This window comes from Oculina patagonica, chromosome 8 (assembly GCF_052425735.1).
Source record: "Oculina patagonica isolate OP01 chromosome 8, crgOcupat, whole genome shotgun sequence".
In the NCBI taxonomy this organism is placed as follows: Eukaryota; Metazoa; Cnidaria; class Anthozoa; order Scleractinia; family Oculinidae; genus Oculina; species Oculina patagonica.
In genome coordinates this window covers 9,433,737-9,446,107 of record NC_135765.1, presented here as the reverse complement: position 1 = coordinate 9,446,107, position 12,371 = coordinate 9,433,737, and the positions used below count along the sequence as shown (strand labels likewise).

The following is a 12,371-nucleotide window of genomic DNA, read 5'->3' as shown; positions in this document are numbered from 1 at the left end:
TTGGGAAAAAGGGGCCTTCCTTGAATGTGCGCGCGGTAAACACACGTGAAATTAGGCGCAGTAGGGATGCCCAATGCAATATTGAGGATAAGTGCTATAAAAAGGGGTCGGCAGTTTAAGTCAGTTCCTCTCGCTAGGCCCACAAGCTTCCGGCACAGTTTCAAAAGGGTTAAACTAAGATTTATAAATAAAATAAAGCCAATTTCTAAGTTTTGAAATTTTGAGGTTGGGTCATATACCGTAGAATTCCGGTTATAAGCCCTGGGCTTATACAACTTCGTAAGGGGTTTTGGGTGAGCTTATAAACGGAGAGGCTTATATCCGGGAGGGCTTATAAGCGGAATGAAAACAACGTTTCGACTTGTGCCACGGGAGTGTCGATCGAAATACGTTTTTAAGTGTTAAAAACGCATAATAAAGCAGCAGTACTGTCATCCGGTAGAGGGGGGCTTATAATCGGATGTATTTTTTTTGTTTTCAAGTAGATGGGCCTATAACCGGGGGGGGGGGGGCTTATAAGCGGGGGGCTTATAACCGGAATTCTACGGTATGTAGATTTTGAGAAAAACGCCATTAAAACTACTAGTACCCAGTTCCTCATAAGCACTCGGTCGTTCATTTTGGCTGTTTATTAGCATCCTTATTGTTCAGATGTCACATATAATGGCTGTACGATGTAAGAAACAGTAATAATAAATTATCAGAATATAAAACATTTCTGAACATTTTACAAGAGGATAAAACGTTGCCCTCATTTACCCGCTCAAAACTGTAGTAAGACTCTTGGTTTTAGGCCATCGTAACTTGATTAAAAATATAACACAAACAGCGGTGATAAACATTATGAAAAATCGCATTTTTATAAACTTGACGTTTCGTATGCTAAGCTACATACATTTTCAAAAGTATGACCGTTAATTTTTTTTTTTTTTTTTACGGTCACACTTTTGAAAATGTATGTAGCTTAGCATACGAAACGTCAAGTTTATAAAAATGCGATTTTTCATAATGTTTATCACCGCTGTTTTTGTAGTAAGCCACCTAGCTTTATAAGCTTCCAAATGGCTTTTCGCCACTTTCACATCTCCCATTTTAATTTCTTTTGGGACATACAGTTGTCCCAAGAGAAATTTCAAAATATACTTATGCAAACATTTGGCGGGCAAACAAAGTGTATTATGGGAGATGTGGAAATGGTCAATATTTCGGTTTTTTTGTCAAACATTGCGTGATCTGTCACGTTATTATCGTGACGGTGGCTCAGCCAATGGTTCGCGGAAGCGTTGCAAATACCGTATTTGTAATATGACCCTGAAAGGAGTAGCCTGAGTGCAATTTTCAACAATTTTCTTACGCGGAAATATAAGGGATTCACGGACGCTATGAAAGCAATGAGACTTTGATATACCGAGAAATGTAGTGACAGCGAGCGAGATTTTAAGTACGGCGCATTTTCATTACTTGGGGTGATTCAGTGATACATCAAGCCTCGCGCATTCAGGTTATCTTTTTCAAACATGGCCGAGGCAAAAGACATTGACAACATCAAGAGTCTTAGGGAAATGCTCCGAATAATGGATTCTCTTGGTGTTTCGTGCGAAGACCTTCAGACATTGGACGAGATGAAGCACAAGGTGAAAGAAAGGCTTAAAATGTCAGAGAAGAAATCCAGTTGGACGGCAAAGGAGGTAGGTTTTGTCAAGCTTAGCCTCGTGGCGTCACTAGGATTCGATTCCTTTGCGGGGCATAAAAAATAGCACCCAGGTAGTAAAGGTAGTAAAATATAACCGATGTTTTATGCCATTTTCGATGCTTTTATATACGTCATTTTTGGATTAGGACAGACAGAATTTTAGTTTTGAATAACAGAGAGAAATGATGTCATGACTGTTAATCGATTCATTCCGAACGACAAAGAATGTTCCTTGAGAAGAAGATTATAGGTGCCAGTGCGAGACGTCTCAGCTATCTTTGTTTACTATTTGGTATTATTGTTTTTTTCTGGCTGTATCACAGTAAGATATTCCTGTTGTTTTCTTGGGCAACTGAATATCGCTTAACATAAAGTATATGCAAGGAATACGTTTTGAACAGAAAGAGGTTAAAACAAAGGCGCAAAATTAAATTATGGCAACAATCCCCGGGAGCATCAATTTTACCCCTTCAAATACACATCGACTCGTAAACATGATACAGTGAAACAGGGAATTTCAGAAAAAATAACATTATTTCAATACCTTAAAGGGGCTAGGTTACGGTATTTTATATAATTCTACTTATTTTTGTTAATTCAGAGCTCTAGCCAGAGCGAAAGTCTTTTATTGGCTGAATCACTGGCCACATAACAATTAGGGAATTGGCAGACAACTTCAGCCAGGTCATTGTGAATGACACGTTCATACAAATTGAGGTAAACTTGAAAAAGTTGGGCCGACGTTTTTCAAGTTTACCCGAATGCAATCCGTTTTAATCTTCTCGAATTTTACCCATCAATGCACCCTTTGGCCTTTCTGGCTTTCTTTTGAGTTCATCTACAGTTTTAAGCCTTTATTGTAATATTTCAGTTAATTCTATGACCAGTTGGTCAGTGCCAAAATTGCGACACCTAGCCACTTTAATGTTCGCTCGTTTTGATTGCAGTGTTGATGATCTGTTCCGAGTATTAGGCTAGCGAAGCCTCAGTCACCACAGATAAGACAAGAAACACAAAGATGTACAAAACCTTAGAAGGAATTTAATACTCCAAAATACTTAGGGACCAGTTTTGTGTTGCGCGACGACCCGTTGACCTATCAATTAAGCAATGATGTAAACAAGCTAACGCATTCAGATTATTCAAAAAGAAATGTTTTTTTGTACAACCAAGCCGAGTTGTGGAACAGTTGCCATCCAAAATGTGGATGGCCCAAATGTTTTGAAAACTAAACCACATCGCCACAGCAACAGTAGCGTGAATACGGTTCAGTGACCTTAAAAACACTTCGATTTAAGAGTTTTAAATAAAATTCTTGTTTTTAGGAGAACTTAAATGCCGTTAATTCCACTTCTATCTTCTGCCATTTTGTCTATACGCATTTACAACGGTGGTAAGCGGTCCGTACACTTGGTCCGCCTGGGAAAAGCTTCACCACTGATATGAAACATGTGCATTTTACCAGTTAGACTTAAAGATATAGGATTCCAAACAAGCGCTTGCCCCCATCGTCATTCTAGGCAGCCAGTCCTCTATTTCTATCTCTGTAATAAAATATCTTCAAATTGTAAAGGCAAGAAAAGTATAGTAAGATGATTAGGAGGAAAATAAATATGGGTTATTGGCCAAGCGTGAGGTCAAGATGGCAGGATATTGGCCAAGTTCTTTTTTTGCGTGTTTATGGACCGAGACGAAGTCGAGGTCCATAAACACGCAAAAAAAGAACGAGGCCAATATCCTGCCATCTTGACCGAACAAGCTTGGTCAATAAAGGATTTATTATATGACTTTTTTCGAGTACTGAAAAGGAAGCCAGTTGCATGCACATTCAATGGCGCACGCTAAAATCATTTCATTGGTTTAAAAGTTTAATGACTGACTGTCAAATTCTTGAATGAATCGAGACGAAGTAAAACGACGCGACAACAGCGAAATTTACCTCTTTTTAACCCTCAAAAGGATACTAAAATTGCAAATCGACGTTGAGTTTAAAGCCTTAAAACAAGAATGTCCATTCTATCTGGCCGCCAGCTTTTGATTATTGGACGTTTTGCAGAGTATTTGCTCGCTTCTGGCGCTTTAGTGGTGCAAACCTGCCGACACGGTGACACGAGCTGAATATTGAAATTGTGATTGTTGAAAGCGTTTGGGACTTATAAATTCACGGGAAGAGCTTGAACTTTCCTACATCATTGATTTAAATGTTCGACACGACCTTATTCGACGTGAGCGTTAGAGGCTTCGGTGAGAAGATGTTTTAAAAGCTTACAGTGCCTGAATGGTTCGCCGTGCCGACCGCTTTCTCCATCAAGATTTCAATCAAGATTTACACAAACGACAAGTTTGCCGAATTGTTTATTCTTCAGGTATGTCACTGACTTCTCTCCCTTTTCCGCAGAACAAAACCGATATCATGTCTTCAAGTCGCTTTGCGTTTTAATTTTTGTATTTAAGCTAATAGCTGGTTGTTGTGGCAAATAAAATTCACGAAACTCGTTAACATTTGCTGTTTAATTAGTTTGTTCTCGTTCGATTCACGACCTATTTCTTTGTAATTGGACTCTCTTTTGCTAGAAACAGGCAGAAAATATTTGTATTGTTTCGGTAAATGGTTTCATAGCTCAAGTTTACGACGGAAAAGCTTTTTGTAGTAGCGTCGACGGAACTGAAAAGTTTTTTCGCTTGCGAGAACACAGCGGGCGATCCCGAGCGGTCAAGATGGCTCCATCTTGACCGCTCGGGTAGCCAATCAGAGCACGGGATTCGTTTCATCTTGACCGCTCACGGAGCTAGTCATATAATAAACATCATTAACTCTTACTATGTTTTTTTTGTGACCAGGCCTTTTCTGTGTTGACTGAGGCTAAGAAGGAAGATGAGAGAAAAAGAGCAACCCTGTACCAATTCTATGAGGAAACAGAGGTTTGTTTGGACGACATGGATAACAAGATTCAAAGACTTCTGGAGCAGAATATAAGTAACCTCAAATACAAAATCACTGTGAACAAACGGAACCTAAAACAGAAGGAGTACATTGTACTCGTTGCGGGTGAGTTATAATAATAATAATAATAATAATAATAATAATAATAATAATAATAATAACAACATTTTTTAAATTAAATAATTTCACGCAATCATTAAAAATACAATCACCGATAAAAAGGATTAATGATGATGATGATGGTGATGATAATAATAATAGTGATTTTGAAATATTGAAAAAATAAATAACAAAAAATGACTTTAAGATTTTAATTCTCGCTTATACAAATGCATTGTATCTTTTTATATAGTTTTTTTTAATTCTAAATCCTTTTTATCGGTGCTTGTATTTAAAATGATTGCGTGAAATAAAGTTATTGTTTTTATATAATAATAATAATAATAATAATAATAATAACAATAATAATAATAATAATGATAATAATAATAGGAATAATTAGCAATTATTGGATGAGGCTGAGTATGATACGCACGCTGAGTATGATATGAAGAATGATTCTTCATATCATACGAAAGCCGAATTTAATAATTGTTTTATTATTCATTCAAAATATTTCCAGAGCTCCAAATGTACAAAATGAATTTAATAGGGTTTTGACAGTAAGCAAAGTACACAAATACACAACAACGTTCGATTTTAAATTTGATTTAAACTTCGAAAACTCGGTTACCTTCATTAAAATTTCTTGTCCTTTGTAATGTCGATATTTAGCACTTGCTTGAAGTGTCTATTGAAGCTAAATCTGATGACACAAAGCGATGTTTTTTAGTACAGGTTTCCATCGTTCTTGCTTACTTCGACGTAGAATTTTCGTAAAACCGCTCCAAGTCCACCACTGTGGCTGGATCAGGGATTTTTTCCTCTTGAAGATACACTTTCAAAATCTATCGACTCCCCTTCGTTCCTTTTACCGTGTTTTGATTTTCCTTGTCTTATTATAACTTTAAATTTTGCCTCTTCGTAATGCTCAAATCTAGCGGCCATTTCGCGCTTTCAATCTGCTCGGCAGCAAAGCCGTTTAGTCGCGTGACGTAAGCGGTTCTTGGGAACGAGGTTTGCGATCGGATAATCATTCTGGAAATGAGGTTGCGATCCAATAATTTTTGATGTTGGACGGTTGCGATCCAATAATTGGATTTTCTTCCAAATTTGGTCGGTGCTAGCCGAATAGCTGGAATTAGTCGGGGATCGAAAGCCAATCAGAAACACAGATATATTTCGAAATATTGTGTACGAATAATAATAATAATTATTATAAAAACAATATATAATTATAATAAAAACCTTCCCAAACTCCTTTGCAACTGAAAAATCGTCAATGCCAAATAACTTGGTCAGTTTGAAGTCAGCAGGAGTAGTACGTCGTATAGAAATAACTCTTACCACAAACTACTTCTTGTATAAGTCGTTGGACGATGACGTCATTAGTCACGTGACATTGCCCTGAAGTTCGTTTTTGCTCACTGTGACGAAGATATTTTGTTACTGAAAAAGCAGTCATTGCAGTTTGAAGCACATTGGTGTGAGGCATTTCAGACTGCCCGGGTACCGAACAAAATTTTTATATTAAGGGAGCTATGTACAATTTTCAAAAAGTGGGAGTCTGGGTACAAGTGCGTATCTGGCGTTGCATTAAATGTGAGGAAGCAACAAATTACATGTTGGTAGATATTTATATGTTAAGTACATTTTTATCACTTTTATTGTTATGACGTCATCGGACACGTGACCAGAACGGACCGCAGTTTTAAATTCGCTTGAAAACTTTACCTGTATCTCTCTCTTAAGTTTTTTTTTAAGCCAAGTTGTAGCTTTTTAAATAGCGTTTTTAAAAATGGCCATTATTACTTTTTCCTAAAAAAGGACGGCAGTAAAAAATACAACTGAAAAGTTTGTTGGCTTCCTTCTCAACGACCATTTGCGGTAGGAATAAAAGAAAATTTTGCCAAAGGAAGGAGTGTATGCTCTTTATGATGGCGTTGTCAGTTTCTTCTCATTTCATTTGCCTTTAACGAGGTTGAATGTAATTTCTTTCAGACGAAAGGAGTGGGCCTGGGGAGAAGTTAAATAGCTGCCCCTCCCCCTCCCCCTGCTGGTGGTCACCCCAGCGGATTCCCCGTGGTCCGTATTGTGGGCTCATGAGTCATGAAGAGCATTTTCAAAATGGCGACTATGCGACAAGATTTTGAGTTATAGAGGACAGTTTTGTCGATGTTTTTCCTTCTTGACGCGATCAAAACGAGTCCCCAAACGTAGGGTACACCTCCTTTATTTGTATTCCCGATAAAGAAGAATATGGAATGAGTAGAAACGTGCGAAAACGTGGGCAACAGAAACTAACAGGGACCTGCGGAGGTGAGCGTTTCTCATTGAACAATGATTTTTTTAGACTGGTTAAAGCTTATGTCTTCGACGTTTATCATAAGTATCAACTTAGCTTACTGGAGTTAAAGCCGGGCTAGGAGTAAAAAAATAGACGATGAGAACAAGGCGATAGTATTAAATGGCAGTCATTTCGTCGAGGCATACAACTGTTATTTATGTTCGTCATCTGAATTTTAAGCTACTGTTTTCCAAATTAATAAGACTCGCTTCCTTTCATTATTTATACGTGAGGAAATGTTCCTCAAAATATTGACCAAGTGGCCATTTTAGGCCGCAAAGAAAAATTACGTCAGGAAAATTTTATGTGATACCTTTGAAATTGGAAGAAACATTTCAGCTCAGCGTGATCTCTTTTTTAAGTTAGACTAGAGACTACTTGCAGTCAACCTGGTAGCTAATCTAGACTTCAATTTAACAGTGCTACTCACGTTTTGGAATGCCTTTTTGGGTATGTTTAATAAATGAGACCATTTCTTAACTTAAAATTTGTTCTTCCATGATGTTTTATTGTATTGGTAAACATAGATTTACGTTCCCTTTGCATTTTGTGGTCTACAGGTCAGTAATTTTTGGGACTAATAGAATGCCTAATGTTTTGACTGGACATTCTGGATTACTGTTCAGTGAGTTAAACTATGGATTGTACCAAGTTCAGGTAATTGTTGATCTCTTAGTTTTACACATAGTTATGTGACAGTCAATTCTGGCAATTCCCTTCCTTCTCTCTACACACATTCATTACCTGAGGCATTTAAGATCTGCTTTTTGACCAGACATTTGTCTACTTTACAAAAAATCTGTTTGTTTTTAAGGCCTGTATTTTCAGTTGTTGGATGATCTTCAGTAGCATTTTAAAGTAGCAATGTAAAACCCAGAAAGCCAGAAAACCCGCCTACTCCCAATATAAAGCTAACTGCAAGCAACATGATGTACCCTTTGGCAACCAAAGTGCTTTTAAGGCTAGCCAGAGTACTATATAAGCTAACCAGAATCTTATGTAGGCTAACTGGAATGGCTTTCATGGCTCGCATGTTTCATGACACATGAGTGCCATACAAGCCAGAAATACCTAACTCCAATAAATAGCATAACCTGAAGCCACCTCAGCTAACTATACTCAGGCTAACTGGAGTACTGCTTAGGCTAACCAGGGAGCTTTTTAGGCTAACCAATGTGATATTTGTATATAGTGGAATGGCTGTCATGACTTGTTGGCTCGCACTTTGTCAAGACCCAAGTTTTTTTTAACTCATATTAAAATTAGCCAAGCAGTAGCTGTAAATTTGATTTAAATAAACTCCAGCTTAGTTTTTGTTGGCAACTTGCTCTAAAAGAATACCAAACATAGATTTCAGTGATGGAATGCTTTGAAATGAACAGATTACAAAAAATTAATTCAGTTTTAGGGTCCAAAACATTTTTAAAGATTATTAAAATAATATGACATTTTTCTGCAATAATTAACGAAAGGAAGGGTGCAAAGAAAATTGATTTCTTCCTTGCCTGACCCAGGTAGACTGGGCAAGGTTAAACCATTATAAGCTTACCCAAAGCCCCATGTTTCTTTCGAAACAACTACAACAAAAAATAAAAATCCATAAATGTCATTTGGCTATCTACAGTAGCAAGTGGAAAAAAATATTGGATCCACTGGCCCAACATAAAAGTAGCCAGTTTTTTTTAACACACTGAAAAGGGCCATTTAATTTTAATATACAGTCTGCATGCTGGAAAATAGCAATTTCATCAAAATAATAGTTTTTTGTTTGTTTTGTTTCTATTTACAGGTTATTTGAAGACTTTGCAAGGGCATTCCTGTTAGTCAAAATGAACTCAAAAATACACACTGTGTCAATGTAATAAAATTATCACATGATTGATTCCCACATGTTGCCCGTTTAAACCTGAATAGACTTTAGTGACATTGATGGCTTTTTATATAATATGAACATCTCAGAACCCAATAAGATGGGAGGCGCGATGGCCTAATGGTTAGTGCACCGGACTCCGGATCGAGCGGTCTGAGTTCGAGCCCCGGCCGGGGTCACTTGTGTTGTGTTCTTAGGCAAGACAATTTACTCTCATAGTGCCTCCCTCCACCCAGGTGTGTCAATGGGTACCGCCGACATAATGCTGGGGGGGGGGGGGAACCCTGCAGTGGACTAGCATCCCATTCAGGGGGGAGTAGAAATATTCCTAGCCGCTTAATGCTACAGAAACCGGGATAAGCTCTGGCAGTGTGGCCTGCTTGGCTCGTGGCTTCCCCTAGAACCCAATAAGGCTTCATGTAAATACTGACACTTAATTACATGTAAGTTTTAAAACCATTCTGAGGTACATGACAAAACATTTTTGTTTCAATAAAAACATGTAAAAATAATGAAATAACAGAGAATTTACATAATTATTATCGCAGACCACAAATTTTACTCCAGGTTAAGTTAATGTGTCAAGTTTTTTTGCAGCACAGGCTTGGTTCCACATGGTGTGGTTCCAAATTATCCATACCTCCCCCAAGGATGGTTCTTTGGTTTGGACCCTCCCACCCCCTGGGCTTTCTAGTTTCACTTCATACTTTCTTTAAAAAATTTGTACTATTGAGACCCTCATCCCCCTCAGAATTTCCAATGACCATCCTTGGGGTGGGTATGGGTATTTTCTGGAACCACACAATGTAGGCACTTGCTTATGAAAGTAAGCTGCAGATTGATCTGTTTGATACACACTAATCTATTTTCACATTTACCTGTTTTCTATGGGATATATAATTATATATTGTTTTTACCGGTTTCACTTGTAATAATAATAGTAATAATAATAATAATAATAATAATAATTATAAAAACAATATATAATTATAATAAAAACCTTCCCAAACTCCTTTGCAACTGAAAAATCGGCAATGCCAAATAACTTGGTCAGTTTGAAGTCAGCAGGAGTAGTACGTCGTATAGAAATAACTCTTACCACAAACTACTTCTTGTATAAGTCGTTGGACGATGACGTCATTAGTCACGTGACATTGCCCTGAAGTTGGTTTTTGCTCACTGTGACAAAGATATTTTGTTACTGAAAAAGCAGTCATTGCAGTTTGAAGCACATTGGTGTGAGGTATTTCAGACTGCCCGGGTACCGAAAAAAATATAAAAAATTAAGGGGCTAGGTACAATTTTCAAAAAGTGGGAGTCTGGGTACAAGTGCGTATCTGGCGTTGCATTAAATGTGAGGAAGCAAAAAATTACATGTTGGTAGATATTTATATGTTAAGTACATTTTTATCACTTTTATTGTTATGACGTCATCGGTCACGTGATCAGAACGGACCGCAGTTTTAAATTCGCTGGAAAACTTTACCTGTATCTCTCTCTTAAGATTTTTTTACGCCAAGTTGTAGTTTTTTAAATAGTGTTTTAAAAAATGGCCATTATTACTTTTTCCTAAAAAAGGACGGCAGTAAAAAATACAACTGAAAAGTTTGTTGGCTTCCTTCTCAACGACAACTTGCGGTAGGAATAAAAGAAAATTTTGCCAAAGGAAGGAGTGTATGCTCTTTATAATAGCGTTGTCAGTTTTTTCTCATTTCAATTGCTCTTCGCGAGGTTGAATGTAATTTCTTCCAGACGAAAAGAGTGGGCCTGGGGAGAAGTTTTAAAAATAGCTGCCCCTGCCCCTCCCCCTGCTAGTGGTCACCCCAGCGGATTCCCCGTGGTCCGTATTGTGGGCTCATGAAGAGCATTTTCAAAATGGCGACTATGCGACAAAATTTTGAGTTATAGAGGACAGTTTTGTCGATGTTTTTCCTTCTTGACGCGATCAAAACGAGACCCTAAACGTGGGGAAAACCTCCTTTATTTGTATTCCCGATAAAGAAGAATATGGAATGAGTAGAAACGTGCGAAAACGTGGGCAACAGAAACTATAAACAGGGAGCTGAGGTGAGCGTTTCTCATTGAACAATGATTTTTTTTAGACTGGTTAAAGCTTATGTCTTCGACGTTTATCATGATTATCAACTTAGCTTAGTGGAATTAAAGCCTGGCTAGGCGTAAAAAAATAGATGGTGAGAACAAGGCGATAGTATTAAATGGCAGTCATTTCGTCGAGGCATACAACTGTTATTTATTTTTTCCACTGATGAAGGGACAGAAGTCCCGAAACGTCTGGATTTACCGTATTTATTCGATTAAGCGCCCAACCTCGAATAAGCGCCCACCTCGAATAAGCGCCCACCCTGTAGGTAGAAAAAGTTAATAAGCGCCCAGCCTCGAATAACCGCCCACCCCCACCCTCCTAAAATGAGGGCACATGAGGAATTTTGATTTTGTTGAAGTTGGGATTAAAATTGACTAAGTGCTACTAAGAGATTATCCCGAAGACTCTAACTTTATTATGTGATCAACTGTTATTTATGTTCGTTATCTGAATTTTAAGCTACTTTTTTTCAATTTAATAAGACTCGCATCCTTTCATTATTTATACGTGAGGAAATGTTCCTCAAAATATTGACCAAGTGGCCATTTTAGGCCGCAAAGAAAAATTACGTCAGGAAAATTTTATGTGATACCTTTGAAATTGGAAGAAACATTTCAGCTCAGTGTGATCTCTTTTTTTTAAGTTAGACTAGAGACTAATTTTGTGGTCTACAGGTCAGTAATTTTTGGGACTAATAGAATGCCTAATGTCTTGACAGGACATTCTGGATTACTGTTCAGTGAGTTAAACTATGGATTGTACCAAGTTCAGGTAATTGTTGATCTCTTAGTTTTACACATAGTTATGTGACAATCAATTCTGGCAATTCCCTTTCTTCTCTCTACACACATTCATTACCTGAGGCATTTAAGATCTGCTTTTTGACCAGACATTTGTCTACTTTGCAAATAATCTGTTTGTTTTTAAGGCCTGTATTTTCAGTTGTTGGATGACCTTCAGTAGCATTTTAAAGTAGCAATGTAAAAAATCGCGAGGCTTTAAAGTTAAGCAAGCCAGAAAACCCTAATCCCAATATAAAGCTAACTGCAAGCAACATGATGTACCCTTTGGCAACCAAAGTGCTTTTAAGGCTAGCCAGAGTACTAGTCTATATAGGCTAACCGGAATCTTATGTAGGCTAACTGAACTGGAATGGCTTTCATGGCTCGCATGTTTCATGACACATAAGTGCCATACAAGCCAGTAAACAGCATAACCTGAAGCCACCTTTGGGATCATTTTATTAATTCTCATAACCTTTTCTCTCTATTAAGTATTGATATTGTGAGGAGAAATTTGACGTTGGTCACTCTC

At 37.6% G+C, this 12,371-nt stretch overlaps 2 pseudogenes across 2 annotated transcripts in view; one reads left to right on the top strand and one right to left on the bottom strand.

Moving 5' to 3' along the window:
* LOC144662537 (uncharacterized) overlaps positions 1-12,371 on the bottom strand; it is a 241,253-nt pseudogene that overhangs the window by 52,195 nt on the left and 176,687 nt on the right. The window lies entirely within an intron of this gene.
* Positions 1,338-12,371, top strand: part of LOC144662526 (uncharacterized) — a 379,417-nt pseudogene continuing 368,383 nt past the window's right edge. The window contains exon 1 of the transcript XR_013572465.1: positions 1,338-1,688. The product of XR_013572465.1 is annotated as an uncharacterized LOC144662526 (transcript). The remainder of the gene's footprint in view (positions 1,689-12,371) is intronic.